The sequence below is a fragment of the Furipterus horrens genome, unplaced genomic scaffold (assembly GCF_987537825.1).
Source record: "Furipterus horrens unplaced genomic scaffold, mFurHor1.1.pri manual_scaffold_5, whole genome shotgun sequence".
Classification (NCBI taxonomy): Eukaryota; Metazoa; Chordata; class Mammalia; order Chiroptera; family Furipteridae; genus Furipterus; species Furipterus horrens.
The window spans coordinates 130,823,324-130,838,684 of record NW_028327175.1 but is presented as its reverse complement, the minus strand read 5'-3'; the positions used below and the strand labels follow the sequence as shown (position 1 = coordinate 130,838,684).

Below are 15,361 nucleotides of genomic sequence, written 5' to 3'. Positions count from 1 at the left end.
CAGTAGAAGGAACCACATACCTGATACCAAACAATACTACAAGGCCACTGTAATCAAAACAGTCTGGTACTGGCATAAGAACAGACCTATAGATCAATGGAACAGAATAGAGAGCCCAGAAATAATCCCAGGTCTATATGGTCAACTAATAGTTCACAAATGGTGAAGGAACATAAAATGGCGTGAGAAGAGCCTCTTCAACAAGTGGTGTTGGGAGAACTGGACAGGGACATGCAAAAAAATGAAACTAGACCACCAATTTACACCATACACCAGAATAAAGTTAAGATGATTAAAGGACTTACATGTAATTCGTGACACCATAAAAGTCCTAGAGGAAAACATAGGCAGGAAATTTTCAGATATACCACACAGCAATATTTTGATCAATATATCTCCTAAGACAAGGGAAATAAAGGAAAGAATAAACAAATGGGACCACATCAAACTAAGGAGTTTCTGCTCAGGAAAAGAAAACATTAGCAAGATGAAAAGGGAACCAACCATATGGGAAACCATATTTGCCAATGATACCTCAGGAAAGGAACTGATCTCCAAAACATATAAAGAACTTATATGAATCAACAGCAAAACAGACAACCCAATTAAAAAATGGAAAAAGGACCTGAATAAACACTTCAGGAGGAGGGAGAGAAAGGGGAAAGAAGGAAGGGTTTAGTCAAAGAACATGTGTAAATGACCCATAGACATGGACAATGGGATAGGGATTGACCTTGGGAGAAGGGGTGGGTAGGGTGGGTGGAAGAAGTAGGGAAAAAAGTGGGACAACTATAATAGAAAAACAAACAAAAACTTTTAGGGGAAAAAAAAAGCAAATAAATAAATAAATAAATAAGCCAGCCAGCAAATCCTGCCCCCCCATAAAAACTTCACATGTACGAAAGTGAACAAAAGAAAGTGTAAAGTATGGAAATACAATTTTTGTGAATAGTAGAACAAGGATTTTCCTTCACACTGTATATTTTTCTCCTTACCTGATCCCTCCAGAATTTGGCATTCTGAAGAAGTAAATAATGATATAAGGTTCTTTGCAGAAAACTAATAAGACCAGTTGTTAACAGAGGTTTTGTTAACTAAGACTTTGACTGGAATGCCATGCCTAAGGGAGGCATGCCTGGGCTCTGATCGTTACCAAAAAGTATTGAGGAACTGGGATTGACTTTCAAAGGTAATTAAAGCCCACGAGAAAAAAGGCATGGTACCATGGTGATTATTTGGTTCATGACAATCTTTCCAGGGAAGGAAGGAAGGCTGCTTTCCTGAAAGATGTCTAGAAGGAATCTTAGGGCACAATAGAAAACCTGCAAGACTTGGAAAAAGCATGGGTTTTACAGGCAAGGCCAGATGGCACATGTGTGGCTCAGCTTCTGTGCCCCGAAGGGCTGACTGAAAGTCAGCCTAAAGGTTCCTTGTGTAAGTTCCAGCAAAGCAGACTTAAAGATCATATGTGATCATTCGCTGCTCTTCTTGTGTTTATGCAAATGAACAGGATAAATTAAAACTGGATTTACTGTAGTCCCTTTAATGACAAGGAGGGTAATCTTAAGGAGAAAAATCGTGACTCAAGGAAAATCACAATGCTCAGTGGTAGACTATAAAGTGGTGCAGCTGTCTTTAAAGTTTACTTTCACTTAAAGTTTTTCATTTGAAAATTAAAATAGGTCTATGGTATCATCAAAGATGCTTAATTTACAGGCAAGAGTGTCAAATGCCTTGTAACTGAATATCTTACCAATAAGACAGTCTCGCAGATTTAGAGACAGGTTTGTGGGCTATGTTGTGTGAATTAACGTGTGTTCTGTTTTCATAGGGCATAAGCCTATGATCTCATTATCTGAGTGATTGTCTCTACGTATAGGCCTCACTTAATCCTGTCTACGTTGCCACCTCCTGAGACTCGGTTTGGCTGAACTAAGTGGTTCAGTTGGTGAAGTATGGGGTGGTCTATGTCTATGGGCTTCACTTTAAAACTTTTTTTAAAAAAATTTTCTGTTCTAATGGCTTGGACAGAAAGTGCCCAGAGGTCTGAGGGGGGGGGGGGAGACCTAAAATATTCCCCTAAGCCCAAACTAAGTACAATGGGCAAAAGAGCTTTAGACAGGTGTGACGTGCCTTGCACACCTTCCTCCAAAGAAGCCTTTTTTTTCCCCTAATGTGGGACATAGGAAAATTAATCCCTGCCTTTTGTCATCTATTGGTTATGTGTTTTTTTTCATTTTCACCAATAACTTTATTGATTTGGATATTTTGAGTATGTCAACTATCATCCACTATTTCCTTCTAGTGAGTAGAGGCCAGGGGTGCTGCTAAATATCTTCCAATGCATAAGATAGCCCCAGAGCAGAGAATTATTTGGCCAAAATGTCAACAGTACCAAGAAACTTAGTAAACCACTTTTGACATGTTCAATCAGTCACAGCATCTTCTCCATACACTGTACAAATCTTTTTTTTTTTTTGTAATTCAGTTGGGTTTTTACCTTTCTTGAAGTAATAAAGAATAAATATGAAAGTGTTGCATATCTTCTTTTTAAAAATATTTTTAATTTTTAATCTGTTTGTTTTTCAATTACAGTTGTCCCACTTTTTCCCTCATTGCTCCCCTGCACCCAGCCCACCCCTTCTCCCACAGTCAATCCCCTCATTATACATGTCCATGGGTTATTTATACTAGTTCCTTTACTAAACCCTTCCCCTACTTAGCCCCCTTCTCCCTCCCCCTCCCCCCTGGTAACTGTTACTCTGTTCCTTGTTTACATGCCTCTGGTTCAATTTTGCTTGGTTGTTTGTGTTGTTCACTAGTTTCCTGTATTAGGTGATATCATATGGTATTTTTCTTTCATTGCCTGGCTTATTTCATTAAGCATAATTCTCTCTAGTACCATCCATGTAATGATGCCTTTTAACCCTGTTGCCAAATCTGTTGCCCCCAGAATACAAAAAGGATGCCAGCTTGTTAAACTGAGCATGCCATTGCCCAGGGACAGCCAACTGACCTGGACTCTGCAAGATCCTTCCCCATGTGGGAAGGCTACCCTCCATTCCACACCCCCACTCTTATTAGGGATTTCTGGACCCATGGATAGGTAGGACAATAACTATGTCCTGCTTGAAGCAGCTAGAGGAGCACGAGACCTTCACCCATTGTCCTTTATAAGATTATAAAGCAACAGTTCTCAACCTGTGGGTCGCGACCCCTTTGGGGGTTGAATGACCCTTACACAGGGGTCACCCAAGACCATCGGAAAACACATATATAATTACATAGTTTTTGTGATTAATCACTGTTTTAATTATGTTCAATTTTTAACAATGAAAATACATCCTGCATATCAGATATTTACATTATGATTCATAACAGTAGCAAAATTACAGTTATGAAGTAGCAACAAAAAAAATTTTATGGTTGGGGGTCACCACAACATGAGGAACTGTATTAAAGGGTCGCAGCATTAGGAAGGTTGAGAACCACTGTTATAAAGGGTCTTAAGTATGAGAGGGGGGAATTGTTACAGAGCGAGGGTCCCTAAAAATAAATAAATATATAAATAAATAAAAGCAGCAACCATCGAATGCTTGGAACAAAGAAAGAAAGAAAAAGAAAAAGAAGATCAAAATTATAAACAATAAACTGGCAAAAAATACAAATCTATCAACAACTGAATCTAAAAAACAAACTAAGCAAACAGGAACAGTGATAGAATCATGAATACAGAGCAATTTGATGGTTGCCAGATGGGAGGGCGCTATGGGGAATTGGTGAGAGGTGAGGGGATTAAGAAGTACAAATAGGTAGTTACAAAACAGCCATGAGGATGTGGAGTAACCAATGAACTTATACGCAAACTTCCGGCCAAGATGGAGGTCTAGACAGACACGCTGAGTCTCCCTCCACAACTAAGAAGAAATACAACTGCCTCAAAACATAACACAACCACAAGTTTCAGAAATAGAGCTGCATGGAAGTCCAACAAGCAAAGATATAAAGAAGAAATACTCATCCAGACAGGCAGGAGGGGCGGAGCCGGGGTGAAGAGGACGCCGTGTGGTGGCGGTAAGAACAGTGGCAGTGGGAGGCCCGCAGAAAGCGCAGTCACACATTTTAAAAAGTGGGGAGGGACACTTGGGGAGCACTCCTAACTCTTGACTAGTCTGAGAAGCTCACAGTTCCAGCACAAGGGAAAATCAAGCCTCATTGCTTCTGACTGTACAAACCAGTGGGGGTTGGGTGGAGGAAGAAACTGCCATCTCTCAGCAGAGTCCGCTTGTTTAAAGGGCCCACACGGTCCTAGAACATCCGAAGACCCACCCACTCTGGGAACGACGGTCAGGGCAACAACTAGAGGGGCACCAGGCCCATATGGAAGCAGGAGAATTGCTTGGAAAAGGGGCAAGTGTTGAGCAAGCGGGATCGTTCCCTCTCTGACCTCTCTGCCACATATAGCACCACAACCTGGTGAAACAGGTCACTCAGTACTGACGAATATCTAAGGCCCCGCCCCTTACAACATCACAGGAGTGACAGCTCTCCCTAAGACATGGAGGCAAACAAATGCAGGAACCCGTGAAGATGAGGAGAGAGAGAAGTATGGCCCAAAAGGGGGAACGGTGGGAGAACTAAGCAATACGGAGACAGCCAACCTAACAGACACAGAATTGAAAGCACTGGTGATAAAGATGCTCACAGGCTTGACAGATATGCTTGAATATGGCAAATGCATAAGGGAAGAAGTGAAGGCTATTTTAAATGAAACGAAGGAAAATCCATACAAAACCAATGGTGAAGGGAAGGAAACCAGAGTTCAAATCAATGATTTGCAACATAAGGAAGAAAAAAAGTCAACCAATACAGAATGAGGAAACATAATTGAAAAAAATGAGGTGAGGCTTAAGAATCTCTGGGACAACTTTAAACATGCCAACATCTGAATCATAGGGGTGCCAGAAGTAGAAGAGGAAGAGCAAGAAATTGAAAGCTTATATGAAAAAGTAATGAACGAAAATCCCCAAATTTGGTGAAGGAAATAGACATACAAGTCCAGGAAGCATAGAGAGTCCCAAGAAAGCTAGACCCAAAGAGGACCACATCAAGACACATCATAATTAAAGTGCCAAAGGTGAAAAATAAAGAGCAAATCTTAAAAGTAGCAAGAGAAAAGCAGAGAGTTACCTACATAGGGGTGTCTATAACATTGTCAGCTGATTTTTCAAAAGAAACTTTGCAGGCAAGAAGGGACTGGCAAGAACTATTCAATGTGATGAAATGCAAGGACCTATAACCAAGATTATTCAATCCAGCAAAGCTATCATTTAGAATGGAAGGGTAGATGAAGTGCTTCCCAGACAAGGTAAAGCTAAAAGAGTTCATTATCACCAAGCCATTATTGTATGAAACGTTAAAGGGACTTATTTAAGAAAAAGAAGATAAAAACTATGAACAGTAAAATGACAACAAGCTCACAACTATCAACAACTGAATCCAAAAAAATAAGAACAAATCCAACTAAGCAAACCAGTGTAGGAATGGAATCATAGATACGGGGATCATTTGGAAGGTTATCAGCTGGGTGGTGGGAGGGGGACAAATGGGGAAATGGCGCAGGGATTAAGAAGCATGATTGTTTGGTAAAAAATAGACAGGGGTAAGTAAAGAATAATATAGGAAAGGGTGAAGCCAAAGAACTTACATGCACAACCCATGGACATGAACTAAGTGGGGTGGGATTGCTGGGGGAAGGAGGGGTACTGGGCAGAGGGAAGCAAAGCGGATAAAATTGGGACTACTGTAACAACATAATCAATAAAATATACTTAAAAAAAAAAAAAAGAACTTACAGGCATTACACACGGACATGAACAACGGTGGGGGGATTGCCTGAGGGAATGAATGGGGTGCTGGGTGGAGGGGGGCAAAGGGGAAAACGTCAGCACAATTGTAATAGCATAATCAATATAAAAAATAAAGAAATAAACCAAATCAGGTAATAGTTTTAGGAGTAGTGCCAAAGAAAACCCCAGTTTGTTCATTAAGAAAATAAGTGTGAATATTTGTTGCCTAGAAGTTTTGATTTAAAAACAAAACTAAGCACCCCTGTCCCTCCCCAAAGTAGAATCATATTACTCCGAAGGTCTTGTTACATCTCTCTATTTTCCTTGTGATTTTGAAACAACAGAAACGTGTTCAAGTTAGTTCTTAACATGACTTTAAGCAGTTTCTACTCAATCTTCTGATTCTACAATTTTATGGTCCTACTAATACATATTTCATATATCATTTCCAGAATACTTGCACTGCAGTGTGCCAAAGTAACTTCTGTAATAAGAGTAACATACTGCCTTCTGAAAAATATAAATAACCCATTTGAATCTATTTATTTTAAAGTTATATTCTGTGTAATTTTCCTAAATTTTCTGTCTAGAATAATTATTAGTTTTCAAAAACTAAATTTATAGTTTTCAGTTCACTTTTTAAACAACAAAAACAAAGTCACAAAATGATTTGGAAAATACGACTGTTGCCAGAAAACTAAAACTAAAACATCATTAAGCATAAATATTTGTGAGGGAGGAAATTAGTATTATTTCTTGAGCAATTCATAAGTATGAAAAAATGACACATGAATTCTTTAACATGTCAATGAATTGATGGTTTGTAAGTATTTAGAAATAAAAGAATGATCACCAGAAGACAGCACTTCATTCAACAAATATTTTGAGAACCTATCGTGTGTCAGGTACTAACTGGTAATGTCATTTATCACAAGCAAAACTCCTGTATGTACAGAGGTCTGTTTCTGTCCTCTAACCAGGGACTAGCAAACATTTTAGGTAGAGTCAGACCTAAACATCATACCAGTCCGCTCTGTCTTGTAGCACAAAAGCAGCCATAGATAATGTGTAAATGAATGAGCACAGCTGTGGTCCAATGGACACTGAAATTTGGACATCACATAATTTTCATGTCACAAAGTATTTTTCCCCAAGCACTTAAAAATGTAAAAACCACTCTTAGGTCACAAGTCATATAAAATAAGTGGCCAGCCAGATTCGGCAACCTGTACTCTAAATTCTTACATTCTTTTTACACTCCCCCCAATTTTTTATAATTCTAAACTTCCCCAAAATATATATGTGTGGTTAAAAGGTTAAACATGATATAACAATGTACAATGAAACCTCTCTATTCTATCCCAGAGGCACATTTCCCCTCTCCAGTTTTTTTTTTTTTTTTTTTGTATCCTTCCAAATCTATTGCCACTATTACAAATTTCAGCATGAATAGCCTTATATACACATGACTTTCCACACATTATTTCATCTACAGGATAAATCCCTAGGAATGGAACTACTGGGTTATAGTTACTTAAAAGAGTTTATCCTAACATGTAATTTGTCTGTATGTATAGCTTCTCCCTTGCTCAGGATAAGCCTTCCCAACCAACTTCAAATCACATTGAATATTTGTTCCAAATTATAGACTTTAGGCCCTGTTCAGTTGGTTAGAGTATTGTCCCGTTGTCCTGATACGCAAGCAACCAATGAATGCATAAATAAGTGGAACAAAAATTTGATGTTTCTTTCTCTCTCTCAAGTCAATAAATATTTTAAAAAAACAAATTACAGACTTTAAAACTATACTCTGTTTTATGAATCTTTTCTTTGCACTTGCTTAGCTATAGTTAAAAATACCTTGGAGTTGAGAAATAATTTTTACTGTTTTCTTTGGTCACTATTTCTTGAACTCCACATCTATTTTTCTTGGATTTTTTATTTGATATAGCACATCCTGAAGTATTCCTAGTGGGTATGGGTGCAAATGACTTAAATTTGCTTCCACTTTGAATAACAGTTTAGGTATGGATATGATTCTGAGTCCCATGAGCACATTTTAAAGATGATTGTTCTACTGTCATCCAACATTCCATGTCCAGATTACAAGTCTAATTGCAAGTCTGATATCCACTCCTTTATAGATAACCACATGCTTCTCTCTGGAAGATTATGAGAGTGCATATTTATAAAAATTTCATCAGAATGTATCTATGTATGTCTGTCTATATTATTTGAAGACTCTTAGTATATCTTTCCATTCATAAACTCAAATACTTGTACTCAAAAGAAATTTCCTTGTTTTCTTCCTTTGTTCCTTTGACAACATTTTGGTTCCATTCTATTATAAAGTAGGAATGAGAGTTGGGGAGGAGAATGGGGGAAAAGGAACTGCTAACAGAGCCAGGACCCCTCAATCTGTGCCACATCTTTCCACAAGCTCTCTGAAAAAGTACACAGTATCTCCTGATTATCACCACTGCACCGATGAATAAAAAGAGACCAGAAAGGGAAGGGATGATTTATATTTGCCAGTACTTTGTCTTCTAATTCATACAGCCTTCTGTTTGGCTTTGACTGACTAAGACTCTGCCTGGGTACTCCTACCCTCACGATCTCTGTTCTCTCCTTTCCAATTTCTATTACCTCCTGGAACTCCTATGAAATGTAAAATAGCTCCTCTGGATCTACATGCCATGGCTATTTCTTCCTGTTTTTTAATGTTTTAATATTCTAGAACTGATTGCTTATTTTCAGGGCAGATTGTATGTGCTCTAAAGGCGGAATAGCCTCCTAAATCTAAGCATACTAATATTTACTTTTAAGTTTTTTCTGTTTCTTACATTAACTCCATTGTTTCAGGTCTAGTTTTTGTATTTGTTCAGTCTGGGGCATCTCTCACATGTTACCGATTTCCCACAAATGCTTAGTGGTTTTTGTTGTCTGTTCCTATTGTAAATGTATCAGTATCTTAGTACCCTGGAAATCACTGTACTTCTGTAGTAAATTCACATTTGTAACTAACCTTATAATTCATTTATATATTTATTCCCATACTTGTGTAGTATGACAATAACAATGTAATAAGTTCTTTGATTTGCAATCCCACGATTCCTCAATCCATTTTTAGTCATATCTTTTTGGTGTTTCATTTCCCCTAACCACCACTAACTTGAGCGACATAGCTCTTGCCTACGTGTTATACAAGCTTCAGGGACAGATCATCGCCAGCTTTTACAGGCTTTTCTAACAAACAGTTAAAGAAGTAATGATAGTCTGGTAGAAGATCGTCATAGATATTGCAATTCAAGGAATAAATAATAATAAGATAATGAGTCACTTAAGTCTTGAAATCATAAAAGTTATGCCTTTTACTTATCTTAATGTTATAGAAGTTAAAATAAGAAGTAATATTTTATAATAAAGGAAAGCTTCATGTTAAAAGCAATTTTCTACCTATCTTATGATTCAGCCATCCCACAGCTGGCAGAAACATATACAGATGTTCACCAAGACATTACAAGAATGTTCACAGTAGTCTTCAAAATACATCATATACGAAAATTAGAAACAGATATAATATCCATCAACAGAAGTGTAGTCATATAATCAATGCAAATGGGTCCTGCACAGCAATAAAAAAGAATGAACTACTGTCACATGAAACAGCATGGGTGAATCAATCTCACAGTAATGTGCTGTGCACACGGCACAATTCCATTAACATGAGGCACAAAACAGACAAACCAGTAGATGAAGACAAAAATTCAAATACTGATTACGGAGCAAGGGTATTACTGACTTGGAAGCCATAGAGGGAAACTCCTGGGATGATAGAAATGTTCTATACATATAGGTTTAACTTGACCTAGCTGGTGATTAGAAAAGTTAATAAATATATAAAAATTCATTGAGCTGTACAATGAATATTTATGCCCTCAGTGACTTCATATGTATTTTATACCTCAATTTAAAAAAAGAAAAAAAATGTAATTTCCAAACTGATTGGTACTAAAACTGTGCTTATGTATGTCAAAATTCTCTGAGCCATAAATACTGGAAATCCAACACCTCTTTTTACATTGTTTTAGTCACATGACAATTTTAAACAAATGGTATCAATAATAATACAAAGTGAACGTTAAAATTCTCAGTTATAGAAACCTGGTTTCTCACTTCCAAGTTCGAAAGTACTATTTTAATACAACATGAAAAGGCAACATTAATTCCACCATAAATTAAGACCCTGCTCCTGAGAACCTTCAATGATGGCTGTTAACTGTCCAGATATGGTATATAAATCTCAAGAGCAGACTGAATGATAAAAGCTTGATTTATAATCAAATTTTCGTCCTGCTAATAACATCATCACAAATAAAAGCATCAGTATTGCGTTTACAAATTATTCTTCAGTAAATTGCTTGAGGCCAGTGTAATTTTCAAGATGAACTCTGAAGGTGTCAACGGCCCCCTCCTCCGTCTCCTCGGCCCTGATTCTCACACAAGTGTGCATCTTTTAAAGGCACTGCCGTCTGCCACACAAGGCTGCTGTGCAAGAACACTTGATTTTTTAAAAAATGGATAAAAATAAGCAAACCAACGATCTCTGGCAGCGCCATTCTCAAAAGAAAACTCAAACTGTGCCGAAAACTCAAGGCTTTTTCTCACACTGATAAGATTTCGCAGAGCTTCTCCGTGAGGCAATCCCACCAGGGTGACCCGACCCGGACAGAGACGTACAGTCGCGGGAGTCCCACCCGGGCCTGAGCCGTCGGAGCAGCACGCGAGTTAAGGCCGAATGGTCTGGGTACTCACCACGTCCACCAGTCTGAGAACTGAGGCAGTCGTCTCCCGCCGTCTCGCGCCGTCTTGGCGCGCCGCTGCCGCACCGCCTCCTCCCGGCAAGAGCCGAGACATCCTGCTGCCTCGGGGCCGCGCCTATCCCCGCCACTTCCGGCAGGCGTAAGGAAATGAGGCAGCCGCTGTGGCGCGCCCGTCTGTAGCCCCGCCCACAGTGGTGCCTGCCATGCAAAGCTCCGCAGCTGGCCTAAAGTATCAATTAATCGATTATCCGTTTAAAATGTGTGTGTGTTGTGAGTTTCCGTGTAGATTCAAAAAAAACATATGTAGGCCAACAGAGTGCGCGAAGCAGGAAACCTCTCCTGCCCAAGCAGTCGTCTGCAGGGATAGGAGTACCAGCTCAGGCACACTGCTAACTGCAGGAGGGAGGATTTCCCGAGCATGGCAGCGTGGTCCTCACCGGGAGCCGGCAGGAACGACGAGTGCCTGCCAGCATGGGCACTGAGCTAAGGACTGGCAGGTTGCCAGAGCTATCTGAGCATCCTCGGGAGCTGGATTGCTCTTGAGACCCCAATGAGACGCCCTGGGCTGTCAGTGACCTTTAAGTTAGTAGTTACTGCACTTCTTTGGACTTGAGTTTCCTTACATGTGAAATGAGGTCGTTGAGGTACACATGCTGGGAAATGGCTTCTTGATCTCACATTGTATGAATTTAGTGAGGGAAAAAAGAAAAGCTCTCCATTCAACTGCTTATTCCAGGGATATCCACATGGTACTTTGTCCTGCACTGAGCAGGCCAGAGGATGCCAGGCAGCAACACCCTGCCTGAGTCTGGGTAGACTGGTTGTGCTGAGAACGGCTCTGGGGTCTGCCTCCCACCTCTCTGCTTTTCTTACCAGATTACCTTGGTAGGCTATTTGGACTTAGGCTCCCTAAGCCTCAGTTTCCTCAGCTGCCTTGTGGGGACAATAACAATAGCATGTGATGCCTAAGATTGTTGTGAGGATTAAACACATTTTTGTATCTGAAGTGTTTGGTGTTTTGCCGAACAGGTGGCAGGCAGTGGGAGCTCACTGTCATCATTAAATACATTAAGTTAGAGCAGAAGGCTAAGGTGACTGTGGGGTGCATCCAGTAGAAGTGGCATTCCAGGAGGAGAGGATTAATCTTAACTTGACTGTATCTACAAAGACCCTATTTTCAAATAAGGTCAAATTCACAGGTTCTGAGGGTGAGAACTGGAACATACCTTTCAGCCAGGCACAGTTCTACCCACGATATATGGCAACCTCATAAATATCTGGCAGATAGAAGTACAACTCTTTCTGCATTAAACTCTGCCATCTATGCTCAATCTCTTTTTTTTTTTGAGTAAACATAAACAGCTGGTAAATATTTCAAATAACCCAGATTTTTCTCTTTTTCTCAGTCTTTAACTGTAACCCCAGAGCCCTTGATTGCAAAACATTCCTTCTTGCTCTGTGACACTCTTCTGCAAATTTATTTTTAAATTTTTTAATTATTATTTTTTTGCAATAATCTCACATTACTTTATCCATTTCACTAGAATATTCTTTTTAATTTTTTTGATTTATTAATTGTTTTTCTATTACACTTGTCCCAATTTTTCCCCCATTGCTCCTCCCACACCCAGCCCGCCCCTTCTCCCACAGTCAGTCCCCACCTCGTTGTACAGGTCCATGGGTCATTTATATAAGTTCCTTTACTAAACCCTTCCCCTACTTACTCCCCTCCTCTCCCTCCCTGCTACTCGCCCCACCCCCCGGTAACTGTTAGTCTGTTCCTTGTTTACATGCCTCTGATTGCTTGCTCATTTGTTTGTGTTGTTCATTAGTTTCCCGCATTAGTGATATCATAAGGTATTTTTCTTTCATTGCCCGGCTTATTTCACTAAGCATAATTCTCTCTAGTTCCATCCATGTTATCACAAAAGGCAGAAGTTCCTTTTTTCTTTCTGCTGCATAGTGTAACTATACCACAGTTTTTTGATCCACTCATCTATAGATGGACACTTAGGCTTTTTCTAGCACTTGGCTATTGTAAATAGCACTGCTATGATTCTTTTGAATGTGGGTATCAGGATTCTTAGGGTACAACCCTAGCAATGGAATCACTTGTTCAAAGGCATTTCCATTTTTAGTTTTTTGAGGAGATTCCATACTGTTTTCTCTAGTGGCTACACCAGTCTGGATTCCCACCAACAGTGTACTAGGGTTCCCTTTTCTCTACATCCTTGCCAGCACTTGTTGTTTGTTGATTTGTTGATGATGGCCATTCTGACTGGTGTGAAGTGGTATCTCATTGTGGTTTTTATTTGCATCTCTCTGATGGCTACTGATGTTAAGCATTCTTTCATTTGCCTATGGACCCTCTGTGTGTCCTCTTTGGAGAAGTGTTTGTTCAGTTCCTTTGCCCATTTTTAAATTGGGTTGTCTGTCTTCTTGGTGTTGAGTCGTATAAGTTCTTTATATATTTTGGAGAGCAATCCCTTGTCTGAGGTATCTTTGGCAAATGTGGTTTCCCATATGGTTGGTTCCCTTTTCATCTTGCTGATGTTTTCTTTTGCTGAGCAGAAACTCTTTAGTTTGATGTAGTCCCATTTGTTTATTCTTTCCTTTATTTCCCTTGCCTTAGGAGATACATCTGAGAAAATATTGTTACATGGGATATCTGAAATTTCCCTGCCTATGTTTTCCTCTAGGACTTTTATGGTGTCACGAACAACATTTAAGTCTTTGACCTATCTTGAGTTTATTCAGATGTCCCTGTCCAGTTCTCCCAGCACCATTTGTTGAACAGGTTCTTCTCACTCCATTTTATGTTCTATCCCCCTTTGTTGAATATTAGTTGACCATATAGACCTGGGTTTATTTCTGGGCTCTCTATTCTGTTCAATTAATCTATACATCTGTTCTTATGCCAGTACCAGACTGTTTTGATTACAGTGGCTTTGTAGTAGTTTCATATCAGGTATTGTGATTCCTCCTATTGTGTTCTTCTGTCTCAAGACTGCTTTGGCTATTTGGGTTTTTTTTTGGTTCCATATAAATTTTTGAAGTATTTGTTCTAGGTCTGTGAAATATGTCACTGGTATTTTAATAGTGATTGCATTGAATCTATAAATTGCTTTGGGTAGTATGGAAATTTTAATGATGTTGATTCTTGGACATGGTATTTGCTTCCATTTATTGGTATCTTCCATAATTTCTTTCTTCAGTGTTACGTAGTTTTCCAAGTACAGGTCTTTATCTCTTTGCTTAAGTTTATTCCTAGGTACTTTATTTTTCTTGTTGCTATAGTAAATGGGATTTGTTTTCTAGTTTCTATTTCTGATATTTTATTGTTGGTGTACAGAAATGCCTTCGATTTCTGAATATTGACTTTGTACCCTGTTTTGCTAAATTTATTTATTAGGTCAAGTAGATTTTTAGTGGAGTCTATAGAGTTTACTATGTACACTATCATGTCATCTGCATATGATGACAGTTATTTCCAATATGGATGCCTTTTATTTCTTTTTCTTGTCTGATTGCTGTGGCTAGGACTTCCAAGACTATGTTGAATAGAAGTGGAGAGAGTGGACATCCTTGTCTTGTTCCTGATCTCAGGGGGAATGTTTTCAGTTTTTGCCCATTGAGTGTGATGTTGACTTCAGGTTTCTCATATATGGCCTTTATTATGTTGCGATATGCTCCCTCTATTCCTATATTGCTGAGGGTTTTAATCGTAAATGGGTGTTGTACTTTATCGGATGCCTTTCAGCATCAATTCATATGATGATGTGATTTTTGTCTTTCATTTTGTTTATGTGGTGTATTATGTTTATTGATTTGTGAATATTAAACCATCCTTGCGTCCCTGGGATGAATCCCACTTGATTGTATTGTATGATCTTTTAAATGTGTCGCTGGATCTGGTTTGTCAACATTTTGTTGAGGATTTTAGCATCTATGTTCATCAGCGATATTGGTCTGTATTTTTTTTTTTTCTCTGTTGTGTCTTGACCTAGTTTGGAATTAGGGTAATAGTGGCTTCATAGAAACAGTTTTGGACTCTTCCCTCTTCTTGGATATTCTAAAACAGTTTGAGAAGGGTAGGCATTAGTTGTTCCCTAAATGTTTTGTAAAATTCGCCTGTGAAGCCACGCAGTCCATGGCTTTTGTGTGCCAGTAGTTTTTTTTATTACTGCTTCAATTAACTCTTTGTTATCAGTCTGTTCAAGCCTTTCTGCTTCTTCTTGATTCAGTTTTGGAAGATTATATTATTTTTTAGAAATTTGTCCATTTCATCTACGTTGTCAAGTTTCTTTCCATATAGTTGTTTGTAGTAATTTCTTACAATCCTTTGTATATCTGTGATATCGGTTGTGATTTCTTCTCTTTTGTTTCTGATTTTGTTTATTTGGGTCCTCTCTCTTTTTGATGAGTCTGGCTAAAGGCTTGCTAATTTTGTTTATCTTTTCAGAGAACCAGCTCCTACTTTTGTTGATCTTTTGAATTGTTTGTTTAGTCTTTACGTCATTTATTTCTACTCTGATCTTGATGATTTCCTTCCTTCTACTTGCTCTCGGCTTTGTTTGTTGTTGTTGTTCTAGTTCTTGTAGCTGTAGGGTTAGATTTTTTATTTGAGAATCTTCTATTCTTTTTAGCTAGGCCTGTATTACTATGAACTTTCCTCCCAGGACTGCTTCA

The 15,361-nt window shown here is 38.8% G+C and overlaps 1 protein-coding gene across 1 annotated transcript in view; it reads right to left on the bottom strand.

Moving 5' to 3' along the window:
• CSGALNACT2 (chondroitin sulfate N-acetylgalactosaminyltransferase 2) overlaps nt 1–10,783 on the bottom strand; it is a 64,425-nt gene extending 53,642 nt beyond the window's left edge. The window contains exon 1 of the mRNA XM_090277809.1: nt 10,665–10,783. The gene's annotated coding sequence lies outside the window, so the exon portion shown is untranslated. The remainder of the gene's footprint in view (nt 1–10,664) is intronic.
• Nucleotides 10,784–15,361: the final 4,578 nt, after the last annotated feature.